Raw genomic sequence first — 22,377 nt, 5'->3', positions numbered from 1 at the left:
AAAAGAGAACGGGGACGGTTTGGACAGAGGAACGGAAAAGGGATTTTTCCAGGAAAATGAAAGAGTATTGGAAGATAAGAAAGACTAAACATAAATGACTAACTGGTCCTTCCGTGCCGTAAAAATAAAAAATAAAAAAAAAAAGTAAAAAAAAAAGATAAACCAGCTCCTAACAAAACATCACTATTAAGGTTAGTTGCAAAATTTAGAGAGACTGGTTCTGTTAATAACAAGGAACACAAAAGATCTGAAATCAAAGACCGATTACTCGCCTCGCCAAATAAATCGATCAGACGTTTGTCTGCTGAAATTAATTTTTGTAAATCAACTGTTCATCGGGCGACCAAAGAATTACAATTACGACCTTATCGCATTCAAACGGTTCATCAACTTCTTGACCCCGACAAATAAAAACGGCTACAATATTGTCAACGGTTCCGTCGATTTCTGCGTGAGGGAATTAATGTTATGGATTCGTTATTTTTCACAGATGAAGCACGGTTTCATTTGGATGGCTACGTAAACAGCCAAAACAGTAGAATTTGGAGTGCTGAAAATCCCTACGTTTATCACGAAAAACAATTACACCCGCAGAAGTTGGGCGTGTGGTGCGCGATATCGCGGAAGAAAATAATCGGTCCTGTTTTTTACGAGTACACCATTAATGCAGAATGATATCAGGATATTTTATTTCAGTTCATTGCACTGCTGGCAATGAACTGCCAGCAAAAATTATATAATTTATGAAATAAATTACTAATAAATCTTTAAAACATCTTTTGAATGTAATTAAAAATTGAATATTAAGAACATTAGATAATTGATACATACTCTAACTTGCAAAAAACAAATTTATTTGATTTTTTAGATGTCGCACATTGATTTATGTTTTGGAATTAATAATATTTTAACTACAGTTTTCTCAAAAATGACAATAGCTTGAAAAATGCTTTTTGTACCTTTAAATAGAATTCTCTTCCATATTTCACATGATTTTTGTTAATTTCTTTTCTTTATATCAAATGGTTTTGCTTTTTTCTTTTACTGTCATCTCAAGACCTATTTATAGATTTCTAAATAATGTTTTTTTTTTTTTTTTTCAACTTACTTATTGGTAAAATATTAATATAAATGTAAAAATTAATGCATCATCTAAGTAAAAGGGTACTCGTTTGTAAATTATTTACTATAATAATTAATTCTATTTGACTAAATTTAACGTTAATTGTTATTGTCAGCATCATTGACATCATTTTTTTTGTCATCCATAATGATCAAAGGTGAAAATTACACAAAATTTTGAAGAAAAAAATTATACAGATATAAATACTTTTTTCATTTTTTCAAGCATAAATTTGATTCTTTTGTTAGCAGAACCCTCAAAATTAATTTCTTCTATTTATAAATGAATTTTCTTCTTTTAAGAAAAATTTATTGTGTAAAAATTTGTAAATTATTTTGTAGGACTGACAGATAACTCAGGACGTCATAATCATTATCATCATGATCACGATAGTAGAAGAGCAAGTTCTAGGGGTTTAATACCCCGAGCTAAAGTCAAGACTGTAAAAATGACTTTTGTTATTGTTTTTGGTAAGTATTGTTTATGTATATTTTATTGTAGATAACTAATCTATATTATAAAAAAATTAATGAACTTTTATTAATAGTTTTTCCATGAATAAAATCTGTTCAAATTGTTCTACTTGTATAAGAATGTATTTTTGGTGTGAGAATAAATTTAAAGATGAAATTCAATCTCTAAATAATATATTTTATAAAAAATTCACAAAAATTTCTTAGTTCTGCTTTGAATAATTTTCAACATAATTTTACTTCAAATACTGCACAAATATCTGAACAATAAATTGTGCTTTACAGGCATTAGTTATTTATTGTTATGTAGTGGAAAAATTATATTATATATACACTATACACTAAATTTACACTACACATGTAAAAAGTTACCTAGGATATTTTTTTTGAGGTGGGTAATTTATGATAAAGTTTATTATATTATAATTACGTGTTTAAATAAACCAAAAAGGGTTTTAAAAATTAAAAAAAATTGTTTGTGCTTTCCTGCCTCCAAAATCACGTTCTGAGAACATTTTTTTTAGTTTTTCTATGTTTACTATGTTAAACTGAATAAATTAAAAAACGTTCTACTGAAAAATATACAAAAAATAAAAAGTTACCTAAAATTTCTTTCTTGAGAATTTAGAGATGAATTTTAATTAAATTTTATTATAACATTACTACAATTTTATTAATTTAAATTCAAAAAATCTGATGTAGACAACACGTGACTTTCTTGTACGCCTATTAAGTTATATTTATACATTTTTTTTTTTAAATGAAAAGTACATAAAATTTTATTTCATTAATAACTTCGGATATATATTTTTTTTTTTTTGTTATTGAATCATTATTTATTGTAATTTTTTTTTACGATGACTGGCTAATAATTATTAATAAATTAATATATTTAAATTTTAAAAAAAAGTTAAAAAAAGGAGATGAAGACTGATTCGAACCGATGTGCCTTTCCCTAAGATCCAAATATTTCATTAATTAAAATTTTATTTGGCTATAACTGTAGAACCAATGAAAATAAGTACCACTTATGACATATTGTTGAAAATCGCTTAATGAGGGCTTATTACTGCAGTTAAGAAAAAGTCCAAAAACCCCCAAAAATTGGATTTTTGGGCTTTTTTAGACACTTTTGGTTCAGTAGATTTCATTCAAAAGGGGAGGTGCACAACTAGATGTTACAAAAGTCCTAAATCCAAAATTTCAACATCCTACGGCTAATCGCTTTTGAATTATGCGAGATACACGCATACATACAGACAGACGTACGTACGTACGTACATGCAGACTGCAAGACGAAACTAGTCAAAATGGATTCAGGGATGGTCAAAGTACACTTTGACCATTTCCGTTGAAATCTGAAAACCAAGATTGTTCGCGATGACAATACTTCCATTACTTCGTACAAGAAAGTAAAAATCGATATTTATAAAAAACATTTTCGGCTCCACTCCCTCAATACTGCTGCTCTCAAAGTATTTTTTTGAGAACCTGCAATATATTATGCCTAGGAATACATAAAAAAATTGTTTAAAATAATATGTAATAAATTAAAAGATATACTTTGTCTTTTTTTGAGGAAAAGGGTAATTTTGAACCATCCTTTTTCTTAAAAAATGTTAAGATAAGGAAGCATGCATGTACTGAGCTTAATATAAAGTGGATTATGTTTGCAAAATTTTGAGAAAATTTTACCAACTAATTGCCTCCATACCATGGTCTCTGTAAATAATTTTCTTCAATATCGGTTTATCTAGTCAAAAGTTAAAAAAGCATATGTGTTAAAAGATCTGAAGAAATTTACAGAAATCTGGAAATAGTAGAAACCACATTAAGAAAAAAAGAAGACTTAAATTTTGTTGACATCTATATAGATTGGATGTAGTTTAAATATAGATTTTAAAGTAGTTATTTACATACTTTAAAAACAGAAAAACCAAACATTGCATGGTTTAAAGAAGTTGACAAGGATTTAAAAATATTAAATATGTCAGAAGAAATAATTGAAAATATTTAGAAAAGTATAAATTTTAAGAGTATACATTTCCAGAAAAGCCGAAAATAAAAAAATAAAAAATTAAAATGGAGTAAAGAGAGAAGAAAAAACACAGGGAAAGAATAAAACAATTTTGAAAAGGAGAAAGAAGCTAAATCTGTGCAACATTATCCTTGGTTCAGTCGAAAAAAAAAGAAATCTTTAAAAAAATTCGGTAATTTAATAGAAATGGTAACAAATGCATTACAATTCCTTTTCTGGTAAGCGTAAGTATTGTGTTGATTTACTCGAAATCAGTTCGTTTTCATAGTTTATAGTTATGGATATTATAATTTTTTTAAGAATAAATGATTATTCTTTAAAAAAACACACATTTTTATTAAACATAATGACAAAATAATTCTTGTACATTGTTTCTCTTTTTTATGTTGAGCGTATCTCTTGTTTATGGCTTCATTTAACAACTATAATCATTTACTCAAAATTTGATTTAAGTTAAAACTAATAAGAACTTTAACGATGAGATCTTTTTATAAAAAAATCTGATGTGGACACCAGATGACTTCATTATACGCCTATTAAATTACATATACATATGTTTTACTGCACTTCATTTAAACTTATTTCATTTGAAAGTGAGATACGATCCTCCACTTCTTTAATAAAGTGGACAGTTACTCAGAAAAAATGGCCTTAAAAATTTCCTTAGCATTTTATATTCAATTTTGTTTCACGTGGCTGAAGTAGATATGTGGTGTAAGTGAGAACGTGTCGGATCCGTAACCAGTCACACATCGGTTTGAATCCGATTTCATATACGAGGTGTGTGAGAAAAGTAATGAGACTAACTTTTTACTTACCAAAGTTTTTATTTTTTTCAAACAACAATATTATCCTCTTCAAAGTAGTTCCCTTGGGCAGCTATACACCGGCGGAGTCGTTGTTCCCACTCCTGGTTGCAGCATTGGAAGGCTTCAACTGGTAGGGCTTTTAACTGGTCGGTCACAGTCTTTTGAATGTTCTCCAGAGTTCCAAAATGACGTCCTTTTAAGACACGTTTCAATTTCGCGATAAGGAAAAAGCAACAAGGACTCAAATCAGGTGAATAGGGGGGTTGAAGAACCGTAGGAATGCGTTTTGAGGTCAAAAATTCTGTGATGGAAATGGCCGTGTGACACGGGGCATTGTCATGATGAAGCATCCACTTGTCTGCAATGTCTAGTCTCACGCGAATCACTCTTTTCCTGAGCCTTTCAAGGACACCTTTGCATAACACTTGGTTGAGAGTTTTTCCTGGTGGAACAAATTCTTTATGCACGATACCCCTAATGTCAAAAAAGCAAATCGTCACGGTTTTGATTTTTGATTTGCTCATTCGACATTTTTTCGGTCGAGGAGATGACGGAGTGTGCCACTCTTCGCTTTGTTTCAGGATTGTACTCAAACATCCAGGATTAATCACCTGTGATCACACGATTGAAGAATTCTTGGTCGTTGTCAATCCTCTCAAGAAGATCAACGCACACGTTTCTTCGATCGTCCTTCTGTTCCCTTGTGAGGTTTTTCGGCACCGATTTCGCATATCCAAATCGTCTCTCAAAATTTGATGTACGGTGAAAGTGTTTAAATTTAACTGTTCACTCATCATCTTTATTGTTAAACGATGGTCTGATCTCACAAGAACTCTCACACGCTCAACGTTTTCGTCAGATTTTGAAGTTGAAGATTCCCTGAGCGAGGTTGATCTTCAACGTGTTCTCGACCTTCCAAAAAATGATTTGTGCCAGTGGAAAACTTGTGCTCTTGATGAGCAGTATGCCCCGTAGGCCTGTTTCAATTTTCAAAGGTCACACTCGCGGATTCCCCAAGTTTAACACAAAACTTGATTGCACAACGTCGCTCTAAATTCCAATGCTCCATTTTCGTAACACACAACTTCACTGATGGCGCTGTCAAAAATAATGTGTTGACTGAACGGAGTTGAAACTCGTAGTGAGCATGTGGAAGGGATGAACAAACCGGTCTAGCACAGACCTGTAGACACAGTGTTGCCAGATCGCTCGCAGTGTTACCAATGTCATTACTTTTCTCACACATCTCGTACATATGTTTTTTTTTACAACAGTCAGAGGTTTACAACAGTCCTAAATACAAAATTTCAACATTGTACGGCTAACTGTTTTTGAGTTATGCGAGATACATACGTACGTACGTAGAGACGTCAAGCCGAAACTAGTCAAAATGGATATTTTCGTTGAAATCTGAAAACCGAAATTTTTCGTGATTATAATACTTCCTTACTTTGTACAAGGAAGTAAAATGTAGATATTTTTAGGATTTTATAACGTAGATATTATAAAATGTATTTAATACAGACTTTATTTGGTTTTCAAATGTCCAACATCGTTTTAATAACAGTCTTCATTTTTACTCTGTAGGTAACAGCACATAACTCTCTGTATTCAGTAGAATTCCTAGTTAATTTTTTATTTTGTTTATTGAAATAATTTTTTTCTGAAATTAAATTTATACCGTAATCTATGTTATTTTAAACAAATCTTAATTATTATTATGTACGCGTAAATTACTACTTAATGTCAGGTGAGTCTGGGTTTTAGACTTCAAGCAATAGCCACGTCTTTTAATAGACTTGACCATTATTTTTCAGTGGCTAAACAACCATGAGATCTGAAAAGGTATTTTCCGTTGTGAGATACATAAAATAACTTTTTTAAGAGATTATTTTAAGCTTTAAATTTCAAACATAATTTTCTACGACCAACTTCTAATTTGTAAAACTTTGTTCAAAGAGTTAAGTATCTAGAATATTTTCTTGTTCCTGCAGTCGCAGTGGCAAAATGCCGAAGTTCAGTGGATGCCGAGTACCACAAGTCGTTTAATTATAGGGTCATCCTCATTAAAGCAGTTTCAAAACGTTTTACAATGAATGGCACGCGCGACGCTGTCTAGTGTTCCAAATTCCTATTTTACCTCGTACAATGATAAATTAATGTAGATTTTATTAATATATTCGACAACAGTGAATCAGTGAATGAGAGCACAGAGCTTGTATTCCTATGCGATAACTTGTGCTAGACACACGCTTCACTGGTGAACAAAAACCGTTTTAGAAATTTTTTGGTCTTCAACGCATTAAAAAGGTTTACGTGGTTCCAAATTATGGGATTAAAGAATATTCTGAACCATTGTGGTTTTCCCAATTCATTTTTAAAAGTTTATATTGTTGGTTTGCTTTTCAAAATTTCAATATTTTTACTACATCTAACGTAAATTAGACCCAAATCTTGTGAAATTTGAAAATAAAATAATTTTTGGATATAGTTAATAAAATTTAAAAAAAAATAATAATATAAAAACAATTGCAGTATACAATTTTTTTGTTGTTGCAAAACCGGTTATAAAATTATGGAAATATTTAAGACCGCATAAAACATGTTTTCTGATTTTGAGTGCGTAAGTAAAGAACCCTCGTAATACTTAATACTACCTCTTTATACCGGTACGAAAACGCTTCGTTAGCGAGTTACGGATAGTGAAAGATTTCACCCCAATTTCTGCTCCTCCGATGAAATGAAGCCCTATGAAATGAGGCGAATTTAGTGGTTCCCTACGGTTTTAGACTTGACTTAATCCCAGTATTTTCCATACTGGTGTGTATTTTTCTGCTTCAAAGAATGCATTATTTATTTTCTTGCACTATTCTTTATTTTTTTATTGAGTTTATTTACATTCATTTTCTCGAATTAAATTCTCTATCAATTTAATTAATAAATTTGATTTGTTTACTCACAATTTAACAAAGTTATTTTACGCTAAAGCTAAAAAACTGTGTTTTTTAACACAATTTTTTTGTTTATTACACCCTGTTTTCTAGAAAATAATGGTTATAAAGTTTTGGGACCGATTTTTTTTTTTTAATTTTCAGGAAAAAAATCACAAGAAAGCACTAATTTCACCCCTTAATTTACCCTCCCAGAATTTTAGTAGGGCTTCATTTCAGCGGAGAAGCTGAAATCGGGATGACATCTTTCACTAGCTGCAACTCGTTAATGAAGCGTTTGTAGACCCATGTTTGTATGAACTCTTCATTATTTTGAGAGAAATACGCCTATGAAGATTAGCAGATTGCTTCCAGTACACTCTGTATACATATATATATATATATATATATATATATATATATATATATATATATATATATATATATTACATAGCAGATTTTGCATCATCAGTTATTAATGGAAGAGGATCTAAAGAAAGAGAGTTATGTTTTGACGCAATGAGTTCTCATTTTTTAAAGTTTTAAGAAAAAGTGCCTTAACCAGATTTCCAATTGTCAGAACCATTAATAGAAGCTGTACAGTACGAAATTAAAATTTTTAAATTAGAAATTGATTTTGTTTTCAATAATTAAAAGCCTGATTTGCAGTCAAAATTCTGGGGTAATAAATATCAATAAGTATTCATTTAAAATAAATAATCATAAAGAAATTATGATTTAATAAATCTATAAGTGAAAGGATCCATTCTAAATTAAAAAAACAATTGTACCGTTTCTAATCTAATAAAGGCAACTGTTATATTAGCTGATATAGATAGGCTTAATAACAGGTAATAATTATAATGTAATGTACGTAATTGATAACAAAAATTATTATTCAGATGTTGGGTGCTATAATAACTAATATGTAATGTATAAAAGAGGAAATGTGGCTGTCTTCCTTTTTTTTCAAGTACATACATATATCATCCCTCTTTGCAACTCATTTTATATTCTACGCCTAAGCTAACAAAATAATATGTAAAACTAAGTTTGATGATGTTGCCAGTAAAGTTAATAGAGATGGATGGTTATCTGTCAAATTTTTTTTGTAGATTTTAAACCACATTATCAACATCTTTTATATGCTTCATTACTTAAATGTTCCATAATCAATAACTACATAAAAATATTCTACTATAGTAAAAAAATTGTTAAAATAATCATTTAAATTGTAAATATGTTTCATGGTTTTTTTATTTATTTATTTTATTTTTTTTTGTAATTTCCATCTTTATAAATATTTCTTCGAAATTTCAATCAGATATACTTCAGTTACATGTTTATTTTATATTGGATATTATTGTTTGTGATACAATAATAAAGGAAATTTTTTTATTAAATAAACATATAATATTTTTTTGTTTCATATTCATTAATATTTGATATACTTTGAATCCAAAATAGAAAAAGAAAATTAAGGCAAAATTTTATATTAATGAACATATATTAAATAATATACAGTTTAATATTAATTAATATATTTTTATTTTTTTATTAATTAATAATTTTTTATTTATTTATATTTTTTTAAATAATATTTTTTATATTATCTGTAGTGTCTATATGAGGTGTGTTTACTTGATATCCCTGGAACAAGTGAATATATAATCATTACATTTTTCATACTGATTCTTGTATATGAGCATTAACACCTATAAAATTTTATAAAAATTAGACAATTATGTAAAGACTTCCTTCATCCCCTCTTCCTCTTATAAATTGAAAACTAAATCTAGTTACACAGGATTTAAAATTGTTTTACTTTGTAAAGTAAAAATATATCTAGTATTCAAGGAGCTAGACTGACTTTCTTTAGTTCAGTGGAAGGTAGAAAGAAATTGTTAAAAAAATTTTAATTTTTTTATACAATTCTAAGTATTTCTCTGGAAATTCCCTTTGAATATTGTAATGTAGAAACTACAAATATATATATATATATTTTTTTTTTAAATATATATATATATATATATATATATATATATTTTTTAATATGACATGTTTCCTTCTTTTGATAAATAATCATAATTAGAAAAACACAATATATTGACATTTTGAAGATGTTTAAAAGGAAATAAGATTAAAATTAAACCAAGAAAATATTATAACCATGTTGTTACCTCCTTTTTGTACTGACTAATCAAAGAATTCATTACCATTGTCTATATTCCATGGAGTAAGAAAAGTGCCTATTCTGGTCCTTGTAAATCATGTGTAGTTTTCTGCCCATTTCTTCCTGGGAAATTTGCACTTTCTCTTCCAGTTGCTTTGCATTGAAGGCCTTTAAAGCTACTCTCTCCCATTATGTATATTTAGGTATCCTTGTTAAGTGATTGTACCACTTAACAATAAGGTTTTCCAGAGTTATTATATTTATACATATCAAGATCCAAAATGAAATAATGGCTTTGTATAACTGAAGTAATAGCTTTTCGAGGAAAATTTCCAGTTCACTCCAAATAAAAGAATTATTTATTAATAAGATAGTTTTTGGTTATTGATTACAGTTTTTAATAAATTGCTATCAAAATGAAATTAGGTAGTGTTTGTTATCTATCTATAATATAGTTAATGTTTTCCAAAAATTGCATTTATATACAATTCTTCATCATCAAGGCCTATCTAGTGTGCTAGTAAGCACTATACCCAGTGCATAAGCAAAGTGTACCGATTTAAAACTTACATTTAGCATAAAATTTTTGTGGCTTAGAAATTGCTCACAGTTGTTTAGATCTTGAATAATATATTTTTTCTTTGCTCAACTATCTGTAAGCAACATGTTTTGTAAAATTCTGATATGAAGTACTACTATACTTTATATCTAGGGCTAGTAGTACTTCAGTAGTTGGGTACTTTGAGCTATAGTGAGGAAAGGAATAACATTACTCATACAATCTACTACTATGACAGCATCTCCTTAGCCAACTCTTTGACAACTTATTATGTTCTCCAAAAACAATCTATCATGAGAAAATTCTCAGTACGGCTTTTTAAAAATATATTTAATAGTGCAGCTAAGTATATTCACATAATTAAATTCTTTTTTTTAAGATTTTATTTTCTTTCTACTTCTTCTTTATTGTCTTATTAAATGAAATGATCGATATTATTTTAGATTAATTTATTTCTTAAGTTTAACTTTTCTCTGATTTTTTTTTAATAAGTTTCCTGTACAAATATACAACAGTTACAATACATTAGAACCGGCACCAACATGTTCTTTGATGGTATTAAAATGAACTTACTCTTCATATTAAAAAAACCATCTCTAATTTTTTAATGGAAATGTTATTTTATTTACTTACTATACACTGCAGATTTTTGGCATAACATGTAGTTGAACTAATTTACTTATTGTCAATTATATTTATTTCTAATGCATTAAAAGTATAATACATTTCTTCTACTGTAGTTACATGAGTTTAAAATTATTAGTCTTGCAGGTTTACAATATTAATTACCACAGGTATATTTTCTGAGCCAAAGTTGGAGCATTTCTTTATGCTTACTGTAGTGTTTTTTAAAGATTTATTACACTAATTGTAAGTAATAAGCTTTAACATATGTTTGCTTTATCACAATTTGCTTTAACATTTTCTTTTATCACAGTTTGATGGCATTATTAAACAAGAAATGTTAGAAAACTAATTACAATAATTATTTTTTTTGCCTGATGAATAATTCATCAAATAAGTTTGAAGCTTGTGAATGTGAATATTAATTAGAGATTTTGTGTAAATGAAAAATATAATGTTTATCCAGGATTTGAATCTAGGGATTCTGAATTAAAATTCAAGATGTTATCACTCTGCCAAAGAGATTGCTTACTTCCATTAATAGTAACCAAAACCAAGATTTTTCATGACTTTGATGTTCAAATTTCTTATATTTTATGTACTTATTTTGGTTTAGTTTTTAGTTCTATTTATTCATGTCCTTTTCCTGTTTCCTGAATAATCTAGATTCTAGGATACAGTAAACAGAAATATACGGTTCTCAATAATTAAGTGCATTAGGATTTTTATACTTCTGAAATTTATAAGGATCTAATTTATGAAATCTAAAATTATAAAAAAATTATGGTTAAAAATTTAAAATTTAAAAAACTATACATTTTTTTTTTAATTTAATCTTTAAACGTATAATTTATTGTTTAGCTAACATATTATGGAAATTAATTTTTTTTAATTTTTAAAGAATTATATGAAGGATGAGAATGGTATTGAAGGGGGTGCTATATCTAAAAAGGGTTTGGAATTGATGAAAATTTTACTATTGATGGCTAGTTTAACTTTTAGAAAATTGTATTATCATTGCATTATCATAATAGCATTGAAATATTTGGATAGAGTTTGGATTTGGTATTTGGATTATACCCAAAAATATTATGTTTTTGTTGTTTCAATTGGCAAACTTTTTTTAGAAATTTTATTTAGAATAGATTTCAACCCGTATAAAAGGTTTGGAGAAATACTTCCCTCCTCCTTAAATGTGTATTGTAGGTTTGTGGGAGATACTCCCCTCCTCCTTTGATAAATCTGGATTGTATTTATATTTTCTTTCCAATCTGTTGATGAGTATGTAGGTTAATATTTTTACTTGAGAAGTACTAGTACTCCAATTTAATACAATCATTAGCATGAAGTGGCTCCAAATTTCTATTTCTGTTTTGCAGTAAATCTATTTTATTCCTACTCTTTAATAAAAATTTGTTTAATAAAATTGCATGAAGTGTAATTAAAATTATAGTTTGGATAATAATTTGCCTGTCATTTCATTTAGAAATATAAATTTGTCAGACATGACTTTACTGATTCTCAAAAAAGATCCATGTGTTCAGTTTCTATCAACAAAAAGGATTTTACCCAATATGCAATTCTATTAAATTATATACAAAATGAAACTCTACACAAGAGGTAAACATCGTTGGATATCTTAAAATAATAATAAAAAAAAAATGTTTTATGTTAAGGGCTTTTTTGTATGTTTTTTGTTTTTAATTTTGAAATGGGAATACAATTAATTCACTGAGAAGGAATTTTTTTCCAAATTCTGATTACCATTATTACACAATAACATATTTTATTTAGAATTGATGATTCTCTGCCTAATTCACTTTATTCAAATATAGTAAATATAGTAGTAGTAGTAGTAGTAGTAGTAGTTGCAGTAGCAGTAGCAGTAGCAGTAGAAGTAGCAGTAGCAGTAGCAGTAGCAGTAACAGTAGCAGTAGCAGTAGCAGTAGCAGTAGTAGGAGTAGCAGTAGTAGGAGTAGTAGTAGTAGTAGTATATAGTTAAATAATTCTTCAAATATGAAATAACATCTTCAATTCCCTCACATTGTAAAATTATTGTATCTATGTATATTAACTGCCATAACTGTAACCATAGGTAGAGTAACAATTCACTGCCAGAAATGACAGAACCATCCATAAAAATAAAATTATATTAAGTTTATTCGACGGGTGGGAAGGAGGAGTGAAGTGTTTCCTTTTGCCTTCTTCACTGAATTAAACACGTGATTGTATTTCACCATGCCAGTACCAACAAAACACAGGTTATATTCACTCCTACAAATAACATCTTCAGTTTGTTCACCACATAGACTGGCTGTTTAATGAAGATCATTATTTTCAGAGAAATCAATGCTGACTGATCTGCCTTTTACCGCAGGTATTTCACATATATTACAGAATTAAGGACTGGAAGAGATCATTTAAAGCATCAGATATACCCATGTAAAAACAAATGTTATATTCCATGCTTCAATCAGCAGGACAATTCAGAATTAGTTACAAAATTTAACTTTATATTTGTTTAAAAATATTTTTTATTTATCATGCACTTTATTTATTTTACATTTACTTTTACTATTCATTTATTTAATATATTTTTTCAGTGTTCATTCTTTGCTGGAGTCCTTACATTGTATTTGATTTACTACAAGTGTACGGGTTTGTTCCAAAGACACAGACAAACATGGCAGTGGCTACATTTATCCAAAGTTTAGCACCTCTTAACTCCAGTGCCAATCCTATTATTTACTGTCTGTTCTCTACACATTTTTGCCGCACACTCAGGTACAGCTATAATAAATTGAATTATGTTTAAATTTTATTTGTTTTACAATGTTTACCTTATTATTATTATTATTATAAAAAAGAAAAATAATTATCTCAGAAATTAATGTTGCATACAACATAATATACTTTTATTTTTAGATATATTTTTGTATGTTATCCATCTTTTTTATGTTACTTTTAGGCTTAGAGAGTAGTATATTTTTAATAATTTTACAGCCAGATGCACTTCCAGATAGCAATCTTTTATAGCTACTATCTGTAAATCAGCAGTCACCCTTTGAAATTTAAACTTTTTTTGTATTCAAGAAAAAATCTTATATTCATTTTTACTGTATGCTACAGTGTTATTTTCTATTATTTTCAATTTTTATGTCCCCTACATCCAAATTTAAGCATTTTATACTCTTTCCCTATGTTATATTTCTTTAACTTTATTACTATTATCTACTCCTTTTAATTCAATCCTCTTCACCTAACTTTTCTATAATTCATTTATTGTTTTTTTCTCTGTGGTAAACAAACAACAAAAAAGTCACCAGTACAATGGTGACTTTTTCTACTTGTATTAAAAAAGGACTAGTTTATTTCTTCAATATACTTTTAATTAATAAAAAAAGCAAATAACTTAACCAATTTTTCATACATAAATAATTTATAAAATCATTCTTCTATGTCGGGCCTTCATTGTTAATAACATTTTAGTTTATGCTAATTAAACTTTAAATGATTATTGAATAAATGAAAGAACTTGATGTCTGCAAGAGTGCTGATTTAAAAAAAATTATTTTATTAATCATGTAATTTACATGTATTCATTCCATGTAAATTAATTTTCATCAACATAATGTAATATAATCAGCATATAATCTTAATTGTATATATATATATATATATATACTTTTATTTCCAGATGGTACTAAGCAGGTATTCTGTTATAGAATTATTGTTTTAAGGGATATAATTTTTATGATTTTATTCTGTGCTAATTAAAATTTTTGAATTGATATGATCAACCTAAAACTTTTTCTCTTTTTTACTAATTTGTATTTTATTAGTTATCTTAGAAATGAAAATTGTTTTTAACGCAATTGAATTTTGAACCATACAAAACTCAAATTGTGCCATTTCATTACTACTAAAATCACTTCAGATAAGTAGTTTTTTATGTAAGAAATAATTACTCATGCTACATGGTCTGAAAATTTGATAAAAATAAAAAGACCTATCAATTTTTTTTCTAACTTTCTCTGACAACTGTGTAGTTGTAGATCGAAGTTTCATATTTTGCCATGTATAGTAAAGAAATACAATGTATTAAAGGATAAGACACTTAAATAATATTAATATCTCATATAGTTAATAATAAGTTGACTGATCTGTTGCTACTTCTGATTCCTTTATGCTCTAGTCTCAACATTTAACTTCAATATATTCAACATTCCTCTCTTTTCTCTGTTTTATGAGTATGTATAACATTATTTGACTTTCTCTTCTGTTTTTACCTTTTACAATCCTTATATTACTGAATTATCTAAACCTTGTTTTATTAAAATAGCCCAATGTAATCTTTTTCTTAACAAGATTCTGGCTCAGTTTTTATCCCCTACTATTCATTTAAAACTGTTCATTTAATACTTTACAATCACTAAATTTTCAATAACTCCTTGAAAAGTTTATGATATTTTTTTTCCATTTACTACCATAAATAAATGTAAACCACTGAATGTGAAAATAGGAGGAGAAAAGATTATGGAGGTAGAAGAATTTTGTTATTTGGGAAGTAGAATTACTAAAGATGGACGAAGCAGGGGCGATATAAAATGCCGAATAGCACAAGCGAAACGAGCCTTCAGTAAGAAATATAATTTGTTTACATCAAAAATTAATTTAAATGTCAGGAAAAGATTTTTGAAAGTGTATGTTTGGAGTGTCGCTTTATATGGAAGTGAAACTTGGACAATCGGAGTATCTGAGAAGAAAAGATTAGAAGCTTTTGAAATGTGGTGCTATAGGAGAATGTTAAAAATCAGATGGGTGGATAAAGTGACAAATGAAGAGGTATTGCGGCAAATAGATGAAGAAAGAAGCATTTGGAAAAATATGGTTAAAAAAAGAGACAGACTTATAGGCCACATACTAAGGCATCCTGGAATAGTCGCTTTAATATTGGAATGACAGGTAGAAGGAAAAAATTGTGTAGGCAGGCCACGTCTGGAATATGTAAAACAAATTGTTAGGGATGTAGGATGTAGAGGGTATACTGAAATGAAACGACTAGCACTAGATAGGGAATCTTGGAGAGCTGCATCAAACCAGTCAAATGACTGAAGACAAAAAAAACAAAACAATTAATAATTATTCCACACAAATATTTTCAGGAATTTCTTTTTTCATTGATCATATTTGTTACTAGTGGGCATTTTTCCTTAAAAGCTCTTCCTGCTTGTTCCATTCTTGTTTTCATACATGCCTTTTTTCTTTCATTCTTTATACTTTTATTCTATCTTAATATTTAATTCATTAATATTGTCCTTTTGTAACATATAGCTACTCATATCTTTGTTTTCATATTATTTTAATTTTCATCCTACTAATAGAATTAATGTAATTTTAAATCTCTTGTAACTGATTTTTGGTTTCTGTTAACAGAACAATCCAGTGAATCTTAAAACTTTTATCATTTCTTCATTCGTAGTTATTCCACTCCCAAATTTATTCTTCACTTATATATATTCTTCAATATAAAAATAAACAAGAATAGATTAGTACCTTGTTTCACTCCTTTTTTTTATCAGAGCTTGTCTTTCCTCATCTTCTGCTTTTATTACTTTAATCTAATTCTTGGACAATTTATTTAAATAAGCCTTCTTCCATGTTTTAGTTCAAATCCCCCTTAATATAGAATGTTTTCCCATTCTACTTTATAAAATGCTTTTCCAGATAAATATGTATATATCTATCACTTATGTTGGTGGCATTCATTCTATATTTACTTTCTAAAATTAATCTTAAGTCCAAAATTGTCTTCCACCTTTGCCTTTCCTGAAATTATTCTGGTTTCCATTTAATATCTATCCGCATGTGGACTACATTTGTGATTAATTTTATGAATGAGAATTTTATATTAAGGAGTACATTTTTTAAATTTAATAAGTTAACTTAATTAATGATTAATATATTGTGAATCTAATAAAATCAAATTAACAAATTTAAAAAAAATAAATTAATTAACCATTAAATAACATCATTAGTGATTAATAAATTAACTTTATAAAGGATAGAAATATAAAATTGGTCCAGGTTTCTCTTTAACATAATTTCTATATAAGTTAAATTAAATTCTTTCTCGTTTATATCTTATCACTTTTATTTGGTTACATCTTTTTCATTTTAATTTCAATAATGTTTTTACTGACAGCAGTTTGTTTCCTGTCACTTGACTAGTTCTTATTTTGTCAGTTTCCTTCTGGCCATATCTATATTGTTTTCCATTTATTTCAAAAGTCATTACTTTCTGAATCATTAATCATTTGTCTTGTTCAATCTGATAAATCCTTTTAAAGTTAACTTCATCAATCGTTGTCTTTCAATAACTGAATTTTTCAGTCCTTTATCATTTTAGTTCAACTAATTTAATAAAAACTCTATTTAAAATCCTTTTTTTATCTTATCGTCTTTTATATTTTATATTATCCCCAACCCTTGCATTTGTATCTATAAATCTTACACATTTTTGTTTTATCTTTCCTTTTTCTTAAGCATTAAGAAAAGCAGTTTTCATTATCATAAATTCTTTTTTCTCACTTATTTGTGCCTTATAATTGTTTATTAATCACTATTTTGAGAAGTCGGAGTTATTAATACTGTTACTATTGGTTCCTGTGGTATCATTATATAGCAATAACGGTAGAATAAGCAATAGGTAAATCATTATAATTAAATAAATGTAAATCAAATTGTAAATCATTATAAATGTAATTTTTGTAGGAAGCACTATAAAAATATAATTGATTTTTCTAATTTAATATTTGTTTAAATATATCAGCTTTCATGAAAAAATAAGTTTTTTTCAAACTCTATAGTTTCCTTAAAATCTGATGTTTTTGAAATTTTGTAAAACGTTACATGAAGTAACATCATGTAAATTTAAGGGTTATGAAGTAAGATAAAATAGTAACAGTTTATGCCACATTTAATAAAGATTATTATTGTTTACTATTTCATTAAAATTGAAATGTTGCTTTCAGAATAATGGCTGTATTTTTACAAAAGTCTTTTTAGAGCAAAAAGCCAAATTGGGTGAGCCAAATAGTACACTTAATAAGATAGATATTTATAATTAGTTGCAAAAAGGAAAATATTTTTGTTAAGCTAAAAGATATTTCTATTAATTTTGAAATAAGTAATTTATAATATTTAATATAGCAGAAAGAAATTAGGAGAATGCTTAAAAAGAAATGGTCCCAGAAAATAAGGAATTGGCTAAAAAAAGATCATGAATAACTAATTTATGAGACATTGAAATTTATGTAAAATAAGCAGAAGAAGTAGGTAAAACTGAGGAAACAAGAAACATCAATGAATTTAACCTAAATTGCAAATATAATACTACTCATATGCACTTAAACAAAATTTCTTAAAATTATAAATATATCTTAGATTTGTAATGTCTGTGCCTGTAATCTGGGTGGTCTCAGTCTTCTATGATAGTTTTTACACATTGGATTTTTCTAATACCTATATTCCTTTTATAAACCAGATTTTCTTTCTGAATTACAGTAATTATTAAAAAGCTTACAACATAATACATACACACCACTACAATATTCTGATTAACAAATATTAGCCAGTGAAGTTTAAGGTTGGACTGTTTATACTTGATATCATAGTCTTCTTAACCCTGATAAAAATTACATTGGCAATTCTAGATGTAAGCTTAAAGTCTTAAATATGGCAGCCAATGAATAATGGTATCTATTTGCTTCTGTTTGATATAATCCTTGTTTTATTTAATTAAATTTTCATTCTTTTAATATAATCCTTAACATAAGTTTTTTATTTTTACTATAAATTAATTCTCAGTATTTTTTTTTAAATCTTAGTAGGATTTAAATTTGTATAACCCTAGGCCCAATTACTGAGTTTATTTCTTTAATTTGTTTTTATTTGTAATCTATTATGGACAATTCAGAAAAAATTGTATAGACACACTATGAAACGTATATACTGTACACTATATACATATGGAACTTGTATACTGCCACATTGCAAATGTACTCAACAGTAGAATTATTTATTACATTAAGGAGAAATAAGTAAGCACTCTTTTCTGTTTTTATATAAATATTGGTGCTAATTTTCCCTTCTCATATCATCCTGTAACACATTATTTTAATACCAGCTTATTTATATAAGGTGTAAAGTTAGTTACAGTAAAACTTATATGAATAAAAATTTCTTACAAATAAAAATTTTAATTTTTTTATTATTTTATATTTTTTCTCTTACACTTAACTGTTAATTCAACCAAACGTAATTAAAAATATATTTAATAAAAAAATAAGAAGTAAATTCTTTTTTTTTATATTAGTGTAAATATCCAATTACTTTTAGTGAAAAGTTTATCAATTCATCATTTAAACTTCTCCAAATATTTGAAGAGATAATTTTGTACGATGTATTGATTTATTTTATTGTTTTCATTCATTCTCAGTAGAATTTTGTAATAGTTTACAGTTTGTTATTTGTTGGATATTCAATAAATAATTTCAAATTAAAAGGCATTATGATAAATAACTAGAATATGTAATGAAAATGAACATCATGAAAACAAATATAACAAGGATAGGAGACACTAAACCAATGAATATGTAACAAATAAGATAAAAATTGACAAGTAAAAAAATACAATCGTTAGGTATCATATTAACAGAACATTGTAAAAATGAAAATATGATAAAAACTTAAATAGTATTAATTAATTGCTTGTAGAATTAATTCACAACAGAAGCTTTAAAAGCTGGTACATGGGTATATGGAAATGGAACTTTGTAACGTATGAAAATTGCCATGCCTGACGGGATTCGAACTCGGGACTTCCGGATGAAAGGTCGAGACGCTACCACTCTACCACGGAGATTGGTTAAGGAAACATTCAATAGATTTTAATAGTTATATAGTAAAATGCATTTAAATGTGATGAAGTTTTATATAATGTGAAACATTTGAACAGTACTTTTGTATGTATGTGAAACATGGGTGCTAATATATAGGGAAAATGCTGGAGTTATTTGATATATACACATGGAAAAGAAGGAACTGAAAAATGAATTAGTAATACCGATGAATGAGAATAGAAGCTTCATCAGAATGGTTATTCAGTATAGGAAAGCTATTTGGATGGGATGTATTATGATACGAGAAAGTTTGATTAAAACAGAACTAGGAAGAACAGCAGTAGAAAGGGCAAAGAAGAGACGCCAGAAGAGGGTAAAAGAGACGATCTGTAAGAAATGGGAATTACCAAGAACTTAAAATTTGAGTAGAAATAGAAGAAAATAGGAACAGACAGATGGTTAATCGTTTCTATATTAAAAAATTATATACACTACTGCACGCAGTCGACTGTCGCCTTACACCATTAGGCTACACCGGCTTCATAAATACACTGCAGAAACAGTACCGTTCATACTTGATAATCGTTTTCGTAAAAATTCCTGAGTTATCTCATTCAAATTTCAAAATGAGCCAAATTTGCTTAAAATTCAGTAATTCAACCAAAATACAGACTGATTCACGAAAAATGTAATAAACTTTCAGGACATGTTCTATTGCAGAAAATAAAAAAAACACGTTCTTATAACATATGTTTGGAAACGCTTCGTTAGCAATTGTGGGCTAGTGAAAGATTTCGGTTTGATTTTTGCACTTTCGTAAAATTAAGCCAGAATGTAATTCTTTGGATCCAAATTAAGGGGTAGATTTAGTGATTTTATATGAATCCACTGAATCGGTCTAGTAGAGAACTTGTCATCGCAAATTAGCTGTTTTCAAAGTCGAGACTTCTAAGATTCAAATCCTAGTAAAGGCTGTTGTTACTTTTTACGGATTTGAATACTAGATCATAGATATCGGTATTCTTTGGTAGTAAAGGTTTCAATTAACTGCACATCTCAGGAATGGTCAACCTGAGACAATACAAGACTACATTTTATTTAAAATCATACATATCATCGTTTGAAGTAACGCCTTACGGTAATTCCGGAGACAGAACAGAAAAAGGTTTTACATGAAAATCTGGTCAGAAAAATTGAAAATATAGGTACCAGCACTATATTTTTCGAAAAAAATTGGGTAAATAGCAAAAGATTTGGATCGAAGAACATACCATTTTATGTTTGGTGTTAAAATAACTCTCTTAAATGGGTAATGATCACATAAGTTTTAAACAAAACTAGTAAAAATTTGATTTTCAGTAAAATAGTATGAATGAAGTTCACAGAAACTAAATAAATACTTAAAAGTATTACTTTAAATAAGTAAATACTTATTGCATTATATTATAAATATTTGATGACAATAAAAAGTAATATTTTAGCAATTGTGTAGCTCTCCACTTTATTAAAGAATTGGAAGATCACTTTTAAATGAAGTAAGTTTAAATACAGTGCAGCAAAAAATGTGTATATGTAATTTGATAGGCGTACAAGGAAGTCATATTGTGTTCACATCAGATTTTTTTAATTATAAATAGCTGGAATATTTTTACTTTTATCTGCCGATTTATTGATGTTTGAATTTTGCATTAATATCAGGATGTTCTTTGATCTCTGTCACGGTTCACGACATTCATTTACGCTAAAAGTTTTCCTTTTTTCTGTAGTAACAGTTTTAATTAATAATAAGTTGCATTATTTAAATTCTTATATTTGATTAAAAAATAGACGGATACAGTTAAAACACTTTTAAAGTCTGTATAATACTTGAATGTAAATTGGAGATTAACTTTTGGTAAGAAATCTTAAATCCTAAATCGAGGTCACTGTTTCTAAGCTATGCTTTCTGGTTTCGTTGTTTGTTGTAAGGATTGTTTTGGAAGAAATTATCTTTTTGTTATAAAAATTCCATATAGTCTATATAAATGTATAATACCACAATTAAATTTTTTTTACAGGAAACTTCCTCCTTTTCGATGGTTTAGACAATGTTTCCCGGATCGATCAAGTAGATGTTTAAGATATGGAACTGAGAGCAGTGCAACAGTAACAGAAACACTTTCATCTCGTAGATCAGGAACAACAAATTCTGCTACTTCTTTACGTCATCATGTTACTATACGACTTCCGAATGAAACAAGACAACCTGTAGTAACTGTTGTCTAAAATGATCTAATCATAAAAAAAATGTAGTATATTTAAGTAAAATTATGTACTTATTTATTTTTGAAAAAAGTGGGCACATACTTTTTTTATTTTGAATTGTATTTCATGATTGGTTAGATATTTTATTAGATTGTGCTTTTTTTCCTTATGTATATATATAAATATATATCTTTAACTCTGTACCGAATTATATTTTATATCAATCTGTATAAAAAAAATGTTACGTCATATTTGAAGTAAAACTGAGATACTGTATTTACAAATAAGTATGGTACACATTTGTTTTTAAACATGTTTTGAATTTCGACGTTTTATTTTAAAAATACTGAGTCAAGCGGAACAAATATATATAAAGGAAAGCAAATGTATCCCAGGCAGAATAAAAGATATATTTTCTATAAAATAAAGGTTAATAAAAATAAACATGAAAGAAATACACTGTGTGTGTATGTGTGTGTGTGAGCGTGCGCACACGCAAAC

General features: G+C 27.7%; 1 pseudogene; it reads left to right on the top strand.

The window, feature by feature from the left end:
* LOC142328308 (cardioacceleratory peptide receptor-like) overlaps positions 1–21,897 on the top strand; it is a 164,605-nt pseudogene extending 142,708 nt beyond the window's left edge.
* The last annotated feature ends 480 nt before the right edge of the window (positions 21,898–22,377 follow it).

This window comes from Lycorma delicatula, chromosome 7 (assembly GCF_047948215.1).
Source record: "Lycorma delicatula isolate Av1 chromosome 7, ASM4794821v1, whole genome shotgun sequence".
NCBI classification, from domain to species: Eukaryota; Metazoa; Arthropoda; class Insecta; order Hemiptera; family Fulgoridae; genus Lycorma; species Lycorma delicatula.
The sequence above is the reverse complement of the archived record's forward strand: the minus strand, read 5'-3'. Positions and strand labels throughout refer to the sequence as shown.